A 23,460-nucleotide genomic window follows, 5' to 3' on the forward strand; every position below is an offset into this window, starting at 1 on the left:
TCAACGATCACCGATCTGGACGTGAGGTTGAGCCAATTAATATTATCCATCTATCGTAGGTATTAGTATATAAAAAAAAAAGGAGTTAAGAAAAAGATTAAAAATGAGAGAACTAGGGTAACTCGTGTCATTTAAATCCGAGTAGGTGTAACCTTACAAAACTGACAGTACTTAATCCTCGCTGAATCATTAGAAACGTATTATGAACCCGTGGCATTAAGTCGATTAGCATAAATTTTCATCGAGAACGCGAGCAAATTTGCCATGTAAATAACCGATCGCATTCTTCATTAAACGAGAACGCCGTATACGGCGATAGAAAGCCAGTATATTTTTACGGTCCACCGGCTCGAATTAGTAAGATCCTCCCGTCTGTTTCCTTATGGCATCAAGCGAATTAGCGCCCGATTAGTGAGCGCCTCTTGGGAGCCGAAAAAATTCTCACGGTCTTCGAGTGTATCGAGAGGAGTCGGTGTGAGAAAGTAAAGAAAGAAACGTTCAAGGTACGCTACAGGATACGTAGACGATTCTTACACATTTTTAAAAAAGAACAGAGAAAAAGAAACTTGTTAACGAAAGATTCACAAAAGGAAAAAGAAAAATAAAAAAGCAGGACCTGCATCATCCGTGACTATTCACTGACACTGCGTTTCGTGACAACTACAACGTACTCCCCTTCTGACGTATTTCAAATTTTAATACCGAAGCATCTATACGACTGATTACCTATATCCTACAATTTAACCACGTTCTATTTTGCAAAAAATTAACCAACTTGACAAATAGGTAAGCGACTCGACTGATCCTTCGCGCGCAAGTTTCTTTTTACCAACGCGGTGTGCAACGTGGGACGTTCAGAGCCGCCAGGTCGTGTTCTTAGCTTCCTCAGGGCGTTCAAAAAATCCAAAAGTATTCGTGGCTACTTGTCAACGCCTCTACCACGATATCCAATGGCTGTCAAAGCCAGATATTTTAGAATTCGTTTCGAGAAAGGAGTCAAAGTTTAAGCAAAATTGTGCGAGGAAACACGCGACCGAGAAATCGCCAAGGGCCATTAGACCGTTTGCTAACGTCTCGCATTGCGCGCCGAGGGTTAATAGCGTGCAGGCTTTTCGGAATCTCCTGCAACGCTGTCGTTTCCATTTCGTCGAAAGCTCGAACATTACGTTACGTAACATCGTACGGAGAATAGAAGGTATACGCGAACAGACTCACGTGTTCACGCATAGAAACACAAGGAATATATCTAGCGTCGATGTTACGCAACCGTATAATCCTAGATTACGGCAATTACATTTTTGCCCGCAGTGCACTTCCATCCGAATCATATATGGAGGCGCTATCCTATCGGATAGCCATCGGGCGCGAGCGATCTGGCATGCGCGGCCGTTCTCGTGAATGGGCACGGCTCGTGGTCCAAGCGGCGGCCGTATGAATGAAATAGTAAATATAATTGACAGAAGGGCAGGCGTGGGCAGGCCAGTCAGAACAGGCAAGCAGAAACAGGCGGAACGAGGTGCAAGACGGGAACGGCGCGGCGTTTTATACGCGGCAGGCGTAGGATCGAGGTCATCACCTTTCTATCATCCGAAGAGCCTAGATAGCATTTTTTTTTTTTTTTTACCTCTCTTCCGTTTTTTTTTCCGTATCTCGCGCGTTTCGACATGTTTTCAGATACATCATTGATATTCTTCGTCGGTTGGATGTTTCCATCAACCCCTCGTCACGGAAGAGCTTTTCATGTAGCGGTATGATTTTTTAATTCCGTTCGTTGTATAGGAAAACAAGTAGGGGAAGAGGTGGAGAACGTCGAAGTTGAACTTAAGCGAATTATGAGAGCAGAAAGGAATTTTGATATATATATATATATATATGTAATAGGGAGAGGGAGGAACATTTTCATTCGGTTCTTTATTAAGATCATTTTGAGAAATTGATTTATTTGACTCGTAGCGATGCTCGAAGCGCAACGTGATAATTGAAGATGATGAAAGCCATCAGAAATAACAGAAAGTTATTCGAGGAGCAATATAAGTGCGGAAGGGAACAGAGTGGAAGGTAACAAACTCGTAATACGCTGTAAGAATTGTTAGGTATCGAAATGAATCGGAATGATAAGAATATACCAAGTATGCGTAACCAGGCTGCGAATTTTGACTGCATTTGTGCGAGACTTAAAGATGCAAAAATGCATAGAACGCGTAGAGCGCGCGTGACTCGATTGCGCGTATAAAGATACGCGTAAACTTGCTTAAAAATTTGCAGTCCTCGCGTAATATACGATTGCCGCTGAAAAGAAAAAAAAAAGAGAAACCTGCTCGTCTTTGGACGATTCTATTTGCCAGGGAATTAAAAAAATATCAGATAATCGTTAAAACGTACGAAGGAATAACTTAACATGTTACTTCATACAACAAAGGAGATAGTTTACGTATAACGTGTGTATAAACGCGTTAAATGTATTAATCTACACGAGTGTTAAAAGTGCATATAAAAGATACTTTACGATCTACACGGAATACCGAAGTTTTCTTAAAAGTATTACGTTTCCCGAGACTTTCAAGCGAGAGTGTACATGCAAATTTCATTACCAACGCGAAAACAATTTTTACGAAACAGAGCCAGCGAAGAGAGTACTTTGGCCTCGAGCGTGTTATACCATAAACTCGTCATAAAAGTTTCATTGGTCCATCACCGTTATATCGTTAATGCGGCAACATTAGAGCGTGGAATTAATTAATCGCCGTTGCGGAAACGGAAGAGTCGAGATCTTCGTCTCTATGAAAGTGGAGGATCGGTAAGTAGGAATCCCTGTAGGGTCTCTTGGTACGTGAAAACGTTACGTGACGATGAGGACAGAGATCCGCCCTCGGCCGCGAGTAAGTACTGGCTGTTGTGGAGAACGTTGAAGGAGAGCTGCGCCAGTTCTTGGCCGGTCGGTCTGCCTTTTCTCTCTCCTCCCTTCTGCCCCGGGTGCCCCTTCCCCGTGTAGTCGTCGAGTGACGACCAAAGACGGTAGGAAGGTACGGTTTCCGGTCGCCCACGCGACAACCTAGCCGGAGCTCTCTCGCGTCAGCCAGCTCCGTTGTGAAAATCCTCTCGATTCAGGTGTCCGGATAGCGCTCACGGAGTGGTAAACCTGGCGCAACACCCTGCATCGTGGTGGGGACGCGATTCAGGCAAAATGGAGAACAATTTGTAGATTTCTATTCTGTTCGAATGCCGTTCCCTTAGGCCCCCTCGCGGTTCCACCGATGCTTGTATTTTATGGAGATACATCGGCCAATAACTTTGCATCAGTTGGAGTGAAATTCCTCGATTATTTCAGACGCCGTTGCGGACATGGAATTTCAGAGTAGTCTTTGGTTTAACTGTAGCTCGAAGTACACTGCCAGTTTTTCTATCTATTTAGTTGGGAAATTTGAAAGCGCAAAAGTGTACAGAACGCGCGCGATATAAAGGATAAAATATTCCAAGTAGGACATTTGTCGTGGTATTTAACGAACGAAAGAGGTCGCTATTTCGATGCCAGGTTTTTTCAGTTACCTTCGTGACAATATGAATTTGCAGCTGACCCGTCATTTCTACAGTTTGTACAATTTACTCGAAGATCTTCGTTTATCTGATTATCGAGCTTGGTGTGTTGTTACGCAAGAGAATTTGTTAGCGTCGATAACTTGTAACTTGCCTCTTGCAAAATTTCACCGCATGTAGTATCAGTTCAATTTCTTCTAATCGGGAACTTTTATAATCGTAGGATATGAAGTTGGTGAAACATTGCCAAGCTTCCATTCAGATTGATTTTAAATCTTGCAGATACGAGTAAGGTGTAGTTAATTTTCCAGAGCAACGGCGAACATGCGAGAGGAAATGCGAAAGAATCGTTATTGATAGGCGTATCTCTCGTTTCAATTTCATAGGAAAGATTTTCTTACGTCATTAAAAGTCGTGTTCCCGGTCGGAACGAAAGCGAGATCGAAGCATAAAAGATTGGAGGATCGCAGCAGGGTCTTTTCCTTTTCCAACGACATTTTCCTTTTGCTCGCTCCTTTGCTTGAATGGTAATTAGCTTTCCTTTCAACCGGTCGCTTTCCAATTCGATTACTCAACGACTAATTATTACGTTTCAGCGTTAGCCAAGTGGCCGAAGCACGAGAGAAAAAAAAAGAAGATAGAGAGAGTAGGTAGACTAAGGGTTGATTCGAGTCATTGTGATCGAACGTGTGGCCGTTGTTGCGCGACTGGGCGCAGGATTAATGATACGTTTCATACTCATTTTCGTTCATTGTCGATACTAATCGATTACGGGCCGCGCACGAGTTCCAGCGCCATTAGTTAAGATCGGAATAAATTTCGGGTGAAAGTGGTCTAGGGCCTAAGGGACGATCGATCCTCCTGGTGATAAATTTACCTGTCAATTAAGTTTCATTTCAGCTTTTGGTTGGTCCGAAAAAATAGTTCGACACACCGTGTTCGTGTCCAACGGATCGTAATTAAAACCGTACGCGCCCTGGTTCATTCGTAAGAAAAATCGATTGACGCAACGACACTCGGTCACACACGCCGTAGGATAATATGTGTCCGGTTCGATCATCGAACATTCTCCTCGACTTTTGAAGAAATCCATCGTTTACGTAATTCCTGGCTCGCGTAAAGCACCGTCCAAGAAACCGGAGACATTGTCGCTTAATTAACAGACTTCGTCGTGTCCATGGGATCCGGAGACCCAGCCGAAGCTAGAGGAACGTACGTGGAGGTACTACTGTTGGTATCGATCGAGTCGCTCGTGATTAAAAATATTTTCTCTGAAATATTCGCGATGCCCGAGATACGTTACTGTTCGTGAGACACTTAATACACTTAGGATCGGTTTAAGTAAACGAAGATTACGATCACAAGATGAAGTTGAAACAGCCAATGTCAAAAATACATGTATCGTTCATTTCGAAATTAAATATTAATTAAAAATATCGTAGAACATCGTTTAGTAACAAAATTTCAACGAATAGAAAATATGTATGTATTCCCATAAGTATACGGAGTAATTTGTGGAATAAAAGAAAAATGTATGCGTGATAAGTATTCGTAGAGTTACGGTTCACTGGGGAAAATTAATAAGAATTAGACCTAGTATTTAGTAGAGGAAATCATTGGGTTGTTTAACTATTATAATGCTTCGTGGTGTCTCTTTTTGATTCTATTATGGTTTGAAATATTCGTGACATTGAATTTATCAAATCGATGAATACTCGACTTGGAATGTCTTTTCATTCTTTTAATAGAATTCTCCTTAAATCATTCTGTCCCATATATTTCCAATAATGTTTATATCTGAAGATTGTGGAGGTGTGTTCAAGTGTTTCCGAACATTACACAAGACCCACGCTCGCGTATTAGTAATATTATGCTTCCGATCGTTATCTTACATCAGAATGAAATTGTCTCTCAAACCCATCTTTTCCTGCACTCTGATACAGAGTTTAGTTTCTAAGATATCTATATATATTTTATCCTGCTAAGCTACGACTGTACGAGTACTTGTTACGCATATACTTTTCCCATCTGTTAAATGTTTATTAACATTTTCACAGGCGGAACAGGTGGTGCATTCTTGCTTTTCTTTTTGACTATTCCGCAGTCTTGTATGAATGTGTACATATGTTTTATTTGTCAAAATTTTGTCAAAGTTAAGTATTGTAGGAATACTTTCTACTCTGACTGTACGTCGTAGGAGAAACTAAATTACGCTATGTTTGGAAGATTTTATTACAGAACTATTTTATTAAAGGTCACGTATAAAATTAGCAAACTATGATTACAGAAAAAAATGCAAGTATACTTTTGTCGATTTTACGACTTTAATGTCATTTTAATGTCACTGATTAAAGAGCAATATGAGGAATATATAAATGGAAAATGTGATTTATGGTTTCGTAGTCTCATAGTTTCCGATCGAAAGGTTCGTGTTTACCAGAAAAGCACAGACATTACTTTGGCATCTTTAATTTCTACTCCATACATTTCAATATCTCGTAACAAAATCATACCGATCAATAACAACATCGTAGCACGCAATTGCTACCAGTAGCTACACACATTTATACTTGCATCGCAGAAGAACCGTATTTAAGAAAATCTGCTCACTTTTCTCGCGATAAAAATTATTTTTCTGAACCTAGTCCACCTAATTTTCATTCGACGATAAATCAAGATATAGATCATTTCTTACAATGGTATTTGCTACGAGTTCATCGAACGTATCGTGACTTATGGATGTTAGCGCGGTTAATCGACTGGACGGTATTGTACCGTGATAAAAATATTTCCGTAGAATTGTACGCGGTTTTTGAGGACTTGTTGTTGGATCGGAGGGACGCGGCAACACACGTCGTTCCCTCCTCCTTTCTCTTTTCCTCGCGTTCTATTTTCCTCTCTCTCTCTTTCTCGCGGTACTCCATCTCCGTTCTCTTTGGATGCTGTGTTCTTCTCTGAAAGTCCCTTCGAAGAGGTAGGGCACGCGAATGTGGGAGGGAGAGTTTCCGGTCGCCCACGCGCCTCCGCAACAACCACTTCGCCGAGGTATCAGGGACAAAACACGGGCCGGCGGATGTCTCTTCTCTTCAGCGCAAATGAAGAAGTCGCCTCGCATTCGGCAAATATAATGAAAGCCCCCCTTTTCCTTCGGCATGCATCGCGGAAGCGATCCTCTGTTAGCGTTCCGCTTCTTGCGCTCCCTGTTTCTGCCTTCCGCTCTTTTTTAATTCGCGGCCCTCGATGTCGCGCTTTTAAACGCGCTATATCAACGTGTTTGCCATTCCTCGGCTTTCAATTAGCACGTTGCGCTCTGTTTCGATGTTTCACGAACATTCCGGTCCACCTCTTCCATTTAATCATCGTGAAGCTTTACAGCGTAAAACGATGAAACATTTCTCGATTAAGTCATAGATACGAAACGTCCTGAGATTTTCAAGCTTCGCGAAAGTTGATTGATGCTGGAATATTAATCTTTCGAGGTTTGACAGCGAGTCGCATAAAGTTTAAGACTTTACGGCGATCGCTTTCTACTTAATAGAATAAATTCGAAGACTGTTTATAATTCGTGTGTATATAGAAATTTATAATATCGTGACTAATAACTACATTGTGAATATTTATGTTTATATATATACGTAAAAAGTTAGTATAATATGCAAATCCTTATGTAGGTTACACCTCTTTCATCGTGCTTGGAAATACATGGATTTGTATAAACAGCTGCAATCTACGAGTCCAAGCATGTCTATATCGATATATTTTTATTCAATTAAATTCTAACTGGAGAAATCTATTTCGTACGGAGACCACATCGACTGATTTTACCTCACCGTGTCGCTTCCGTCTACATGTCTTTATATCGAGAAACAGAAAGCACGATAAAACGATGTCCATCTTATCCGCGAAAGATCGCGTATAATCTCAATACATAGCCTTCGCGATCGAGACAAGGATCGAAAAATATCGGCTGCCACTTATACACTGTCCGCCGCGTACGGCTATCCACGAGCAAGTGAACTGGATTTAATTTCCATGTTTGTTAATTGCGCGTTATCTGTGCTCGAATCTTTGCGCGACGCAGAGAAAAAAAAAGGAGAGATTGTACGAATCGAACGTGATCGCTCAATCGAAGTACACGATACTCGCAACAACCAACAAGAATACGTGTCGTGGTAACACTCGAATGGGTTGCGCGACGAGGATTTGCGAGGGGTGGTTTACGAGCGTGTTCCCGCGGCGCCTTGACCTGCCTCTAGCAAAGCCTACGACAGTCGAGTCCAAACCGATATGAACCGATCGGTGTGCACGCGTGGACGGATCAGTCGTCATTGCTATTTTTAAGCTCCGCAATCGGCGCTACCTTTCTATTGCTTCATGCTGTTTCAACGTGATTCCCTTCGTAGGACGTTTCCGTTTCCAGTTTAGTTCCTGTGATTCTTGCGAATTAATTTCTATCTTTTGTTAATTCCTGTCCATCTTTTTTTGTTGGGAAGATAAACACGTACAAAGAGAAATATCGTTAATTATTTGCGGTAATAAATCGAACTGGACCTTCTTCCTTATTTTTCATCTTACTCGTTATTTTCTTCGTTTCATTTGAAACATTTATTCGTTGTTTCGTAAAGACTGGAAAAAACCGTGTTAAAGAGTAAGAATTACGTACCATAGTTTGTAAGAACTACATGCAGCTATGTTACGAAGAAACGATAAGTAGACACGAACGATCAACCCTTACGAGCTGCTGCTCTAAGCTTACGATGCATGAAATACGAAACTTTGAGAAATTTTGCCCAACCAAATACGATAAATATCGATTAGATGAAGCAATTATCTACCTAAATTCCTTCTTTCTGGTAATATTCGTAAAAATGTAAATTTTCGTAAATATGTACAGTCTAACAAACCGTATTCGTGCCATCGTAAGTGTCCTTATTTTCTTATGAAGATTCTTATGAACAGGAGTGTACTTACGCGTGCATACGGAATGCGGAATGCGTACGATCCAGCTAGATCAATTGGTGACTCTAGTTAACGCTTTATGTCACGACCTCGCTATATCGTTGCCACCTACTATACGGGCAGATGAATATTTTTTCAACGTGAGACTCTAGAGCGGGAAATTCTTTAGAGGCTGGCGGTTGCGACCGATTCCAACGGTACATCGGAACCACTCGAGAGAACGACCGCTCTGGCCGGTGTAGTACGCACCACCCACCACGAAGTACTCGAGGAACGAGAATTGTTCGTCCTTCGAGAAGAGAATTCGGCGTTAAAACCATCTCCTGCCCCTTCATCTCCTTTTTTCACCTTTTTTCTTGACTCGGTTCGGGACCATCTAGCTGGAAAAAGAAGATCACGAAGGGACTTTTAGGGGCGTTCAGACGACCGTGCGAAATCGACTTCACCGTGAAGATCATGGTAATATTGAATAATGATATGATATAATTTAATAACCGTGCCGCTGGATGATGCTTAATGACGATAATGCCGGAGTACCGTGGCCACCTAAGATCAGCAGGGAAGCAGGAATTTGCAAGTTGTTCCGTTTAATCGATACTTGTGTGTTTACGCGTACCATTACATTTTTCTGGATTAATCTTACGCTTTAATGCCTTCGGTTTGGTTCATTAAAGGCCAGGCACTGAAATAATGGTTCAAAGTTGCTTAAATGCAACAGTATTGCAGGAGGTGAGTAAAGTAACTTACATCTCGAGGTTTCTACAGCTACGCAGAGTGGATTATTAACAGGTTTTCTGAAGTCGATTATAAGAATCAGCGATACGAAACATATTTCGAATGATATTCCGATTTCTTCGAATCAGCATTAATTGACAACGCACTAGATGTTGATATTCATGAGTTAAAGGATTAACAAGTGTGTCGGACGATGTTATAGATATTTAAATTTCTTGGAATCTCATAAAATTGTTGCATCTAGTAAGGACCGAAGTTGCTTTGACGCAATATTTCATTTCGGATTACTCTTTAGCGAATTTGCATTATTAAGTTCCGTCGAGTCTTCGTTGCAATTGTGAAAAAGGAATGTCCTCCTCTGTCTGTTTCATACGGTTTTTATCACTGCGATAAACTGCGATAATCTTCTTCAGATTATAGACATTCTTGTTGTACCTCTGGTTCGTGTAACGAAGTTCCGTGATATTCCTGTTATTTGTAACGCGACAAAGCGATAACTCACTTCGTTTACGCGCAACAAAGTTGCTTGGATCTCAATGATCAGACGAAAGAACAAATGGTAACGAACTGAATATTGATTATATACATTTTTCGAATTTTCTCCCACAATGTGAAAAGAACGAAACGTTTCGTCGACGCTTTTTTAACGGATTAATACGAATTGCTCCGTTACATAACTTTCGTGACTATCGAATGGAATCAAAATACTCGAGAAAAGACAGTCGATCGACTACGTCGCGGATTAATAATGGCCTTGGCGGAAGATAAAATTTAACTTGATATCGAGCTGGCTAAGGATACGCGTGCTGTTCCACGATTGTGAAGATAAACAATAGATCAGAGATTGGCTCACGGGCATCCAATGCGGTTATATTAAGTAACCGCAAGACTGGCTCGTAATCGCGATCGTATCTGGTCATAGGATGTCCCAACTTATAGGCGGGATATCCCAAGAATTTATGTCACGCGTTGCCTTCCGACAATCTACGCACAACTCCACGAGACGGCCAAATTAAAGAAACACACCTCGCTTGCAAATCTTTCAAAATTCTCGTGTAACCAAGGGATAACGACGAAGAAAAATCACACGAGGTATAAGGTGGTATTTAGGCCACGAAGGAAAGCGACGAAGTTCTAAGAAGAAAGGATTTATGCAAAATGGTGCGCTTAATTGCATTAAACGATACTTATCTCGACGACCGTCGTCAAAGTTGCGTCACAATCGCCTGTAATCCACGGTACTCGCGATTATACGGGGGCCATCGAACGAATATCAACGAGGATACCGAGCCAAAGGGGCGGGCACCTGGACAAAATTGGGATAAAAGCGCAAACTAGTCGCGTCGTTGTCCGGGAGATCGTCGCGCGATGGATTTATATTGGCAGTCGATTAAATTTCTCCGGCCAATTTACATCGACTGGTTTATCCATCGGATCGAGGCAGCCGTAAATAAGTGTACCGTGGTCCGTGCTGCGCCTCGAATATCACCGTTTACAACTGAATCGCCAGAAAAAAGAAAAGGGGAAGGGACGAAGAAGGGAACGGTTTAGGGACAGCCAGAGAGAGAGGAGGAGGAAGAAGAAGAAGGCAAGAAAGAAAGGAGAAGAAACGAAGGAATCTGGAAAGCGACGGGGCTCTACGAGGAGTCGTAATTTCGGTGCAAATCGCGAGGGTGAGGATCCGCCGTGGAAACGGAGAGGAACGGTGGACAAACCGTCGCTGGACTTTGGATCGCGCTCGCGTGCACCCGCGACGACGCACCGCGAGCTGAACAAGGAGAGGGAACGCGCGGGGGAAAAAATATGAAAAAGAAAAACGACCGGGTAAATAAAGATCGACCCGTCTCCCACGCCCGTGACCATTGTTATTATATATCCCGTGGGGTATTGTTCCCATGGGAAAACTGGACAGGCCCGTTCTACCACCTATAAGACACGCCGGTGAGTGAGAGAATATGCACGCACACACGAGCTTTTACCTGAGGCCTCGCCAGACTTCAGGTAACACACACTTTCTCCTTCTCTCTCTCTCTCTCTCTCTCGTCTCTCTTCCCAACGACGCGTATGCTGCTCGCCTAATACACACACTCGCGGCACGGTTAGGTGACGCGTGCGTGTAACCACACGCACGAGACAGGCCGCACACTCGAGCGCAGATTTGAGATATTGTGGGGGGCGTTCACCTCGCATCTCGGTCCTCGTGGTTCGTTCGTGTGAGTAACACTTATACACGTCAGACAAGCGGCGTTACACGTTCGCCAGGTATACGTCCGTGTATTTCGTCTCCTCTCTACGTTTCCGTGCAAGGCGTTGCAACGAGTATCCTCGTGGCTCTGTTCGATCGTATGCGAACGATCCGTATACGTACATGTATGTATACAGCCGTGTATACACACGGCATCGTCTTATTCCACTGCGAACGTATACAGATACGCGAGGCTAGCCGCTTGTACGTATATGTAGCCGTGGTGGTACCTCGTGGTGGATGCTTGAGGAACAGGGTGCGGCTCAACCCACCTCGCTTGACTTACCTACCCGTATTACTGTCTAGATAGGTATATCCAGGCGCGAGCCACGCACGGCCCAGGATACTATGCCATATTTGCATCCATGATCCAGGACACGTGTGTATCCGCGGGAGCGCGTGTGCGTCCTTTTTTTCCTTTCTCCTTCTCCTTCTTCTTCTTCTTCCTCTTGCTAGTTGTTTCTTCCTCTATCTACCTGGACCATTGCCTTCACCGATGCACCACCGTGTCGTGATCCTTGCTGTCTCTCTTCTCTCTTCTATAACCCTCTCTCTCTCTCTCTCTCTCTCTTTCTCTTCGTCTCTATCTCTGTCTCTCTTTCATTCTACCTCTCCCCTCCCCTCCGTCTTTCCGTTTATTTTTTATCTGCTCGTTTTTATCTGCCTCCCTTTTTGCCGCGCTCTCTTCTCTTCCCTCTTTCACCCGGAGCCTCTCCTATCTTCCTCGACGTATCTCTCGCGAGTATGCGTGTCTCTCGCTCGGAGGGATGCGTACGCGAGTACTGTTCCTCCGGGCGCAACGTCGGTTCCGCAGGACGACGAAGGATTATAAATCCCGGAGGAAGAACGGGGATATCGATACCGCGTCGTATGATCGCTTACGGACCGGATAGACACCTTCTTTACGCGCCTTTTTCTTCCGTTTTTAAGCGTTAGTTATGGTTAGATCGCAGATGTCTATGTAAATTCATATTTTTATGAAGACGATTAAAAGCATAGAACTTGCGTGGAGATTTGTTGCAGTATAGATATTTCACGGATTTTTCCATATTTTGCATATTATCGATCGTGACGAGTTCCTTTTTGTTTCCACGAGCTTAAACCCAACGTTTGAGCAACCGCGTTATTTATGTGATGACTTAATATTTATAGTGATCCACACTTGGATACAATCCAATAGAGCACTATCTACGTGTTAAAAAAGATCAGACATAAAAACAATTTTGTTAGAATAAACGCTCCACGTGTTTACATTTGAATTAGAATGTCGAGTGTTAATCGTAAAACTGAAATTATTTAATTCTCTCTTCCTAAGAGAAATAACTCCAGGCGGATGCGTATCGATGTATAATAAATTGCAGCGGTAAGTCTGTCCAGGGCTATTTTTATTTTCGAAACAAGCATCCGAGCCTCGTCCAGTTGATACCTTCGATTTCAAATTTACCAAATGTTTAAGCAGCCAGATCGTAAATTCGGCGCGAGATTCTGTACCTAAAAAAAAAAATGACTTGCTTTGCCTGTTACCGTCTCGCCAATCTACTTTTTGCCTCTGCACAGTACATATAGTACGCGGATGAAAATTTTCAAACTTCGTTCGAATGGATCGCAAACTCTGACGAGGTTGTTGTTCGAGTTTGTTGGAAAACCGAGAGTGTCACGGCCGCGTCAGTAATCAATAACGATAGACTGCGAGAGAGCAGGTCCGGTAAACGAGCTGGATACGCAAAAAGAAAAGCGCGTGGAGGAACAGTCGGAGACGAGGAGCAGTGATTAACACGTGGTCGATCCTGGAACTGGCCGACGAAGATCGATGAGGATCGGAAAGGTGGCCGAACGGTGTATCACGGTAGCCGACTCGTTATTCGAATTCCTGGGATTCCTGGCGTCGCGTCTGGAGCGGCCGGCACGCAAAGTCTCACCCGGTACGGCCGATCCCCGGTCTGGCCACTCTCCTTGTCTTTCTAGCTTCGGACTTACCGAACCGGATGGCGCGATCACACGGGGTCCAGGGGGCCGCGTAATTAATTGATATAATAATCGTGACGGCCAGTCTTAATTTCATCGAGACTCGGATGCCCGTGCACACCGCCGACGCCATTCTCGTCCTGCTGTATCGCCGTCTCTCTTTCGTCATTCTTCTTCCCTTTCCACCCTTCTCTGTCCCTTTTCCCTTTCGCATCAACGAGTCCGACGACGGCGACGATGGCAACGACGACGAAGACAACAATGACAACGACGAAGACGACGACGACGACGACGACGACGAAGACCATGACGACGACGAATCATCGACGTCCGCCGGCGCAGTCTCACCAATAAGTCTCTTCAAGGTTGCCATCGTTGGACTACCATAATCCGCCTCGTAGATTATTATCGGCGAGAGAAGAAACTTGCGACACACACCGGTCGCGCTCGTTCTTTCCTCTTTCGTCCATCCTTCCCTGCCGTTCTGTTTCTCGATTCCTCTCTCTTATGCTCCCCTGGTTGTCCGCTTCTTTCCCCCCCTCCCTCCCCTTTTTTCTCTCTCGTCCACTCGGAGACCACGGAATAATAAACCCGGCACGGTGATCATTAAGAAGAGGCTAGCTTATAGTCGCAGCATATCTGTGTTTGATTTGCGTTTGGCAGGAGGACGTATAATTCCTTATCTTAATTGACCCGATTAGCATATTGTTAGAGGCTGCGAAGGAACGCTTTAAGACGCGCGTTGCACGCAATTCTGCGTGGCCGTGTACCGCCGGGTATCGCGTGCGTACGAGGCCGAAACACACGGCGCGGCGGCGACGTCCCGGCTACTGGAATTTCGTTTCACGAAGCTTCCTGTTTGGTCGATTAATCAAACGGGACGTAACGATCGATGAATATCCATTTGGAAATTAATTTTCGTTGGCCGGGACGGCCGATCGATTATATACGACGTGGAGATGTTGCCCCGTATGGTACTCGCGCGATTTCAAAATGCTAATAGATCGCCTCTATTCGTTTTAATTCGTCTCGTGCCTCTTGGGTTGGCTCGAGACTTGCTTGATCTTTCTCGCAACGATCGCGGCTCTCTGTCGGTCACACAGACCGAAGACTTTCACCGTGGCGCTCGGTTGTTCATTCATAAATTGATTATTAAAGGCTCGCCGGGCCCGTTCCAGCGCGAAACATACGCGCGTACGCGGTGGCACGAGCTACGCGAACCCTGTTGCTTTTTCATCGTCGATCTCTCTGCCGGACGAATAAAATGAAGAGAATGGCGGTACGGCGGAGGAATCGCGAAACAGGCTGAAAAACGAACGAAAAAAAAGATACTTCCGCGTTCGAGCAGCCGGCTATTAATTTGTCCGCTGTAAGGAGTACTTAGCCGCGCGAACAAGAAGCTTTCGTCCATTGGTTTTTCATCACGCGCGACCCGTCACCGTGTTCTCGGCTTCTCTCCACCGCCGGCGTCGCCATACTGTTATTAGCATTATCCACGTCCGAGAAACAGGCTTTTTAACGTAAAACTTACTATTACGCCAGTGGAAAAGGAAGAAATGGAAATAAACGCTTGTTCGAACGAAGATCGAGTAAATACATAGTTACACAGTCTCTATGCAACAAGTGGTTAAACCCAGCTTCACAATTTTTATGTCTCAATCTCCTGTTCCGACCAGACTTTTCACGCTTCCAGAGAAACTATAACGTAGAATTGAAACGAGATAGTATTCGTATTAACGATGATTCTCTCGATTCGTGTATATTTTCATTGAACTTAAAAAATTGTTCAATGATGGAAACACGTCGCCAGGTTGAAAATGATCCAGCATCGCAACAGTGTTGAAAAGGAATGTTCAGTTTCTGTAGAAAATCTCTGTCGTTTTCATTTCTGAGAATATTTATTCGATTGCGGAATGCCAGATAAAAAAAGAAAACGAAGAAGTACAGTAATTCTTCCAATTATTTATCTATCGAACGAAATATCTCGACGAAAAATCACTTGCTTACTTAAATAAACTAACGCTTAACTATTTTTAAGATAACATCCGATCAAACGAAATAATGTATCGTTTAAATAATCAAATGTTTTAGCCGAATAACGTTCGAGTCTGACTTCTCTACAGTAAATCGTGTTGCCTTTTAAAAATATGAAAAATCGTGTTATTCGTTGGTAACATCGAAACATCGGCTCGGTATCTGGAATTTCCGGCATGGATTTATGAACATATTACGTTTTATGGATGCTGCATTTCCGAGGAACGGTTCTTAAAACGGTTGCCAGCGTCTTAATTAAAGAATATATCGGCTATTAAGCGCGCCCATTGAGGAACGGAGACAGGAGATATCTGGTGAATCGGTCCCCGTGTTCTTCGGCGTGACAATTCGTACACAAGCACCAGACCGGACACGACGCGGCATAGGCAGCGCGACGATCGTTTCTCGACTCGCCGGTTTGACCTGTGTCTAACGAGTTTGGCCGCGTGTGCACGTTCCGTCGTGCTAGTTTCCAGTGGCCAAAGATCGTTTCGATGCATTCTTATCGAAAACTCGAGGGTTTCTTTTTAATCCTCCGACGACGAAGTCTGGGTTGGTTGAGACAAACGCGGATATTTTAATACTTGGTGTTTATTATTTCCTAATACGTTTGCACAGTGGTTGGAAATAACGTTTGCACGTAGCCTTATTTTCCAACGAAGCGCTTTTTGCACGTCACATTTTCATAGCGTCAAATAAAATCGTGGAAGTTGTACGATAGCACCGCTAAATGATATGGAATTTAATACGCTTAGACGTAATCGATTAATATCTCGATGCTGTAACACGTACAATGGTAAATGCTTTTTATAGCAACTGTACTATTATGCTATTATCCTAGCAAGCTATTGTAGTTGGTTATTAGAGAAAATCGCGGACGAGAGATGAGACGAGACAAAGTTCACCGGAAGATAAAAGAAGGTATAGATTTCGTAGCTGAAAGTGGAAAATATTGATCGACTACGAATCTATAGCACGTTTCAAAGAGTAATTTCATTTTGATTGATTTCAACGTGTTGTTTGTTTAATCGGATTAATTGGAAACTACATAAATTGTCTACTTTTATTCTAGAAGATCATTTTAATGTCCACTTCGGTGGTATCGTTTGAAATTATGATGTACAGCTTGCAATAAATATCGCGAGAAAAGGGTGAGGTTGGCACTGTCGAAGGGACGGGGGAGGGGCGGTTAATCTCGAGAAGGCGAGCGGATCTTGCGACTCCAATTAGTACTTTGTCATTACTTATCGGGAGGAACGCGTGTTAGGTGTTGGTCCCATCGCGGCGCGTTATCGTGGCCGAAAAAGTGCCGGGGCTGGTCTCCAATTTCGATCGACTTATCCACGGCCGTCGATCTCCCATATTTACGTGCGGCGATCTGTCCAAGATTCAGGATCCTCGGCGTCGGCTTATCACGAGACCGACGAAACTCCACGACGAGTTGCTTGGCGAGAGGACGCGAGGGGAATACGCGAGTAAATCCAACGGAGGCGCATAAAGACGCGACGAAATACGAGCGAGGAGGCTTGGTGCCGATACCTCGTCGAAGCAGAAGGGATGTAAAGGAGGAAAAGAAGGTTGAGGGGAAACGAGAAAGACGAGAAACGAAAAGAAACAGAAGAAGAAGAAGAAGAAGAAGAGGAGGAGGAGGAGGAGGAGGAGGAGGAGGAAGCAAGACGAAGCAAGAAGAAGAAAGGAATAAATAAAGTAAAGAACAAGTAGGAAGAAGAAGAAGGAGAAGGAAGAGGAAAAGGAAGAGACAACGCAGCGAGGGAGAGATCTACTGCAAGGGCGCGGCGAGGGTCCAAGATGGAAAAGAAGGAAGAAAAGAGGTGTGGCACGAACCTCTCTCCAGCATTGTCCGCCCGTACAGCTCGCGCACGCCGGGACTGGTCCACGCACCATCCGAATCTATCTACATACGGCATACCATACGCGCTCACGCATAGGAAAAGAAGTCTCTCCTCGGGCCTGTCGTGGTACTGGTACGCGCGTGCTCGTCTACCAATGTGTTGGTCCGTTAAATCGTACCTATGAGTACTGTTCCTATATCAGGAATACGTGAACGGATGTGTGCGAGTATAAGCGCGTATGAGGAAACGTGCGTGTAAAAGGGAGGACGCGTGTGAGTACCGTGGTTAACTCGACGACCGCAACACAGCCGCACGACAGACCCGACCGGTATTCAAAGTCAGAGCTCGCGGGAGGGACAAGAGGGAGAAGAAAAGGCAAGGAGCAAGGAAGAAAGAGGATTGGTAAGAGAGGGAGTAGGCACGAGCCTAACTGCAACCAGCATCCCACGCGCTTGGACCAACATTTAGTAGGTTCTTTCTCTTTCCCTCTCTCTCTCTCCCTCTTCCTTTTAGGACTCTTTGCCTCGGTCGAGCTCTCCCGTTCGCCTCTCTTTCTTCATCTTACTCCTCGATCTGTCTCCGTTGGACGCGCGTACATGACGAGACATACGTACACGGTCGACCATTAGACGCGAGTACGCTGCTTAAGATCGGTCTCTTCTCCTCGTTGGACGCATCTTGGTCTATCTTCCTCTCTTTTTCTTCTTTCTTTTCCTTCGGCTCGTTTCTTCTCCACTCGATCTCTGTCGATGGTCGGAGCGCGACCACGAGAGAATGATTCTACTTGGTCGTAAAGAGAGGCAGCGTTTCCATACGGGACGAAAGGAAGGCAAGAAAGTCGAAAATTCGTGTCGAGATTACGTGTTTCGGACCGTTACGCGACCCCATGCACGTGGACGATCTATCCAAGCACGCGCTCCGTATGCGCGAACAGTGTGAAATTAGATACGAACCGGCTATTAACTAAGTCGTATCGATGTCTTGAGGTTGGATCGCTTAATCGACGATCCCCGCCCGTATCGTAATTATACTTTTCCGTGCTGACGGCTCGAATCCACGTTTCCCTTTTACGGATCCCGGTTTTATGATTCCAGCTCGAATAAAGCGCGTTCGCTTTTTGCCGAGAATAGACATTGCGTATCGCACAGACACGCGTTGAAATAAAATTATACTTATCGTACGTGTCTCTCAGAAACTGATCGACTCCGCTTTTTCTCAATTCTTCAATTTCATTACGCGTGCGCGCGATCATTAATTTTCAGTCCTCGACGAACACACATATACAATAAACATATATATAACTTGCTTCTATAAATTTATTCATTGTAAAAGCATGACACGCAGTTGTGGTCAAAAGAAAGTTTAAAATTGGAACTTGCATATGAGTATTAATAACTTGGTGCTAGGTATTTTTCACCGTGCAGGTGACAATCGTCTATTTCGGGATACACGTTACGTCATTGCTCGTATAACATGGAGTTCCGCTTTCTAAAATTACAATAAAATTAAAATAAATTGATACCTTTTAAACTTGCTTTCGTCACTGTAAGTAATAGTAATTCCTAAGATGGATTTGAAAAATGGACTTTTTAATGTTACTACTTTCCTCCACGTCTCGATTTATGGAGTTGATCAATGTGATCTCCGAACGGCTCGTATTTCTGTTCTGTAATTTGTAGACTACGAATGTTTATGTATCCTTGGGAAATTTAAGATTCCAACAAATTTACAAAACGCCCCTAATATGCAAAAATGCATAAAATATTTAAGCTAAAATTATATTATATCGTACGATTAATAATATTACAAGATAAATTTCCACTTAGATTCCATTTCTTTAATTACGTTCATAAGGATATAAAACTACACAAATATCCGTTTATATAAATAGCTTCGTATATAATTTTCATATGAACATCGTATGAATCGTCGTCATAGAAAGATTCGGACATCGCTCGAACATGGTTGCATACGTTGTACGTGCGTAGAGGAACGCACGATCGGATCGGTCTCGTCACGAAGCGTTCCATTGACCCTGCTAATTGTTGCGGAGGTCGCGAGAGTCAAGAAAGTCGAAAATTTTGAGACAGTGTCCGCGAGCACTCGCCATTTGTAAAGCTAGCCGGTCGTACGAGGATGTCCGCTATATAACGTCGAGAAAATTAATGGTCGTCGTTATTCGACTCGTTCTCGGGCCCCGGCTAAGATACGAGGATCAATGGCGGAACAACGAAGCTGTAACGTATAGGCTTAGAGAGGTGAGCTCGTCGAATTTTATTTCTTTTCTCTTTTTTTTCAGAGTGATGTATTACGCGTGGCGCTAGTCAGCTCGCGTTGACGTATCGGTGACAAGATGTTGGAAGAACCACGGTTACTATCCTTCTCGTTCGTCGACCATGTACATTTTAGAACGTACAGAGGAAAAGAAGCTTCTTGTTTGTAAGGACACAGTTGTACGGCCATTCATTTGGCGAGTCGATTCACCCGTCGTATCTGTTCCGACCAATTGATACCAGTGAAACTGGTTTTCTAGAAAAACTATCCCATCGAAATTAATTCTTTTAAATGTCGTATACAGTTTTGTGAATTTTATGACATTCGTATTTTTTTTATCGATTTGCGTGAATGTATGCGGTAAGAAGGGATATTCGGCGAGAGTTTTATTCAAAGATTTTGAAAATTAATCAAATTATCGTCGGAATGCGTACGCGAAGAAGAAAGAATTCAAACGTATCCTTCTTGAAACGCGTTCTTTCTTTTCTTCAAAACAAAAAGGAAATCAATTTATGGAACAGTTTCTCGAAAATACATTTCTGAAGACGTTTATCCTTTCGTGATAAAGCTATACCTATTCCCTCGCAATACTTTCACTGTTCACTGACGTATACATTTGGTCGATTCGATTATTCTATTCGTATGACTATAATTGTAAATAATATCGTTGAAATATGTAGCTATTAAATTTGTGAGTTGTAGAAATTTAAGAAGAAGAACGAAACAGCGAATAGCGTGTTACACAAAGTCGTATTATTGGAAAAGATAATAAACAAATAGTGGAAGAGCGACGATATTTTAGCAGCAACGAATGTGCGAAACGGCGATAAGAGTTCGGGTCGCGAGACCTCTGCATAGTATAAAATAATAATGTTGAAATAATACCGTTGATATACGCAACCATTAAGTTTGTACTTCTGATCTGTCGCGTCGAGAAGAGACCCAAGAAAAGAAACAAAATGTGATAGGCAAAGTATGATTATTTTAAAAAATACAGCGAGATAGTAGCCATATCTATAGCACCGAAGAGTGAATATATTAAACGACGACAGGAGTTCAGACCTCCTCTATATATTATACTCCATATCTTTTTACATACAAGAAAAACCTGATTAAAAACTCAATCTTCCGATGACCGTCAAAAGGTACGTCTCACTTTCCCACACGATCGCGCGGTAGAAGCGCAGTTTCGTGAAACAAGATCCGGAGTGTAAATCACGGTCGATCGTCTCCCTCTTACGAGATCGCTTTCCCGTATGCTCGAAACACGAGGAGGATTACGATTTCGATCGCCACGACGACGCGTCGACGACGACCAAACGAAAGGGTTACATCGACGAACTCCACGAGAATTTCGTGGCGACGGCGACGATCACGGGAACGACCCCGTTCTCGTGTTGTCCCCGAAAAAAGAGAGCTTGTCGTGGCCTGACGCGATAAGGAACCCAAAGGAACGAAGAGGTGGAGGAGGATATAATGGCCAGAACGAAATCGTATTAGGGCACGAGGGAACGTTCGCCCGGGTTTTTATCGAGCCGGATACACCTCGTTTTCTGTCTGTTGGTTACACCACTACAAGGCCGCGCGTACTTACGTAGATACCCAGGCGGGGAAATTAGGTAGACTCGATTTTTTTTGTTCGGCCACCCTGCACGCCGAGGGTGATTTACAAGCGCCTCGGTAAACTTATTGTTGGAAGACCGTCTAGTAGGTTGTTCTAAGCGGGAGGGAAGGGGGTCTTCCTGAATGGATACTTATGAAGTGCTTGCCTCTTTCTTAAACCGCCGTTTAGGTATTTCGAAGATTTATGGAAATTGTGGAGAATCTCGTATAACCCCTACATTTTCGAATTACATTATATTCGTGGACTGAGAATCGAATACTGTATATGATAAAGCTGAGAAAGGTTTAACTCTCTGACGATGTAATAAAACGAACGAGGAGTTTAGGACGAATGATTTAAAAAATATGTAACTACGATATTCGTTCACTTATGAGATTTCTCGCGTTTTTTGCTTCGATGATTTATAGGAGATTGATATTGGTAATTGAAGAGAGAGGCCTCTGTTGGAAAAAGGAGCATGAGACAAAACGGTAGAAATGGATTTTACGAGAATTATTATTTGCTTATCATACGTATGGTAACGTTCAACGTGTGAAGTCTATACTGCGATGCTTCAGCACGAAAGTGTTAAAGACTTGTTAAAAAGGATCTCTGCTACGATCGTTAAGTTTTTCCACGCTTGTGTCGCGTGGAAAATCGATTAAAATGACGGACAACCCGTGTGAAACAGCCGACACGTTTCGCGTTCCCAGAAGATACTAAAGAGAAGTTGATTATCATAGCACAAGGTCGATGTGGTTACGTCAGATGAAAGATATCAATTAAGTAGTTTATCGTGCGTGTTCATCAGAAATCAGGGTACCATGACTTTGATAATAACCCCGATGTTCGGATTTTAGATCAACCAAATCCATTGCTCGCTCGGTGTTTGCTCCATGTAAATTTAATATCTGCCTCCTTAAACCGATTACACCTGAACATAATTGAGCTATGCGTCCTGTACAATCCCCGGCCATCGAATTAGGATTATTCAAAATTTTCTCAATATCTTTCTGCATTTTAGAGGAATAGTTTGAATAAGTTAGATAAGTAAAATAATTTAACAGGAATATTCGTACAATATTATTAGATTAACGTTTGTGTTATAGTTCAGAATTGCGCCTTTCTATCTGTTATCTGTCGGGCATAGATAATATTAAATTTTTAACGAAATCTATATTTCTAGTTCTATATTTTCGCGCTAAACAAAATTTATCAAAGTTTCTTTGACATGTCTTCCTGACATTATATCGTATTCGAGGAGTACCATCTGTACATTTAATTTACTTTTATAAATTTATTATTTCGAACGTCTATTTATTCTATATATATATATATGGATACACTTAATAATTTACATACATTTCAACTGTACGAATAGTCACTATTTGTAAGTATATTTATGATCGTACATATCGGATAATAAATTGGATAACCAGGAATAGTTTGCTATGTACGGTATCTATATATAAATTTGTTCCAGTCAATAGGTCCTAGGTTTTACGTTTATGATTTAAGACTAACTTAGATTTTAAACAATCAATGGTATCCAAAAGCTGTATCGTACGCACGAAGAAATAAATGTACGCATGTACGTATGTCTAACGTATACATACTTAAATTTGTATGGTTCTAATTCGATGGTCAGAAGCTGTACAGTAGCATGCATAGTCAAACTAGATCTCGTAACGCAAGAAATAACTAGAAGTTGTTGTGACTTTTGACGAGGATCGATTTAACATTAACGCGGCGCGGACAAACTTAATTTTCCACTCAGACACGAAGTTGAAGGAAACGGACGCGTGGAAAACGAGACTAACCGGCAGGAAAACGAACCGGTGTGAAAAATCGACTAGGCCTCGTTTACCACTCCAGACGGGGAGACGACGACGCCGATAAAGGAAACCTGGGGACCATTAGCGGAACACGATCAAACGGAATATGTAATTGTGTAATACGTTCAACATTAACTCGTGGCGGTATCCCGCAAGAGGTAGTTCAGTTGGATTCCATTGCGGTCGGTCAACGTGGTTTCAAGCGTCTCAATGAACCAGCAGTGAATTAAAACGTTGATTCGCCGTATGTACGACTTGACCATGGAATTCGTCACCTCAAGAACGATTGCCCTCTCGATACGTACCATTCATGGACGCCTCGGTTCGAGCGCACGCACCGATACCTTTGAACTTGCACGTAACGTACTTATCGTTAGAACCGAATAAGAATTCCTCTTGTCATTCTATCGATCGTATCGCTTC

This window comes from Bombus terrestris, chromosome 15, assembly GCF_910591885.1.
Source record: "Bombus terrestris chromosome 15, iyBomTerr1.2, whole genome shotgun sequence".
Classification (NCBI taxonomy): domain Eukaryota; kingdom Metazoa; phylum Arthropoda; class Insecta; order Hymenoptera; family Apidae; genus Bombus; species Bombus terrestris.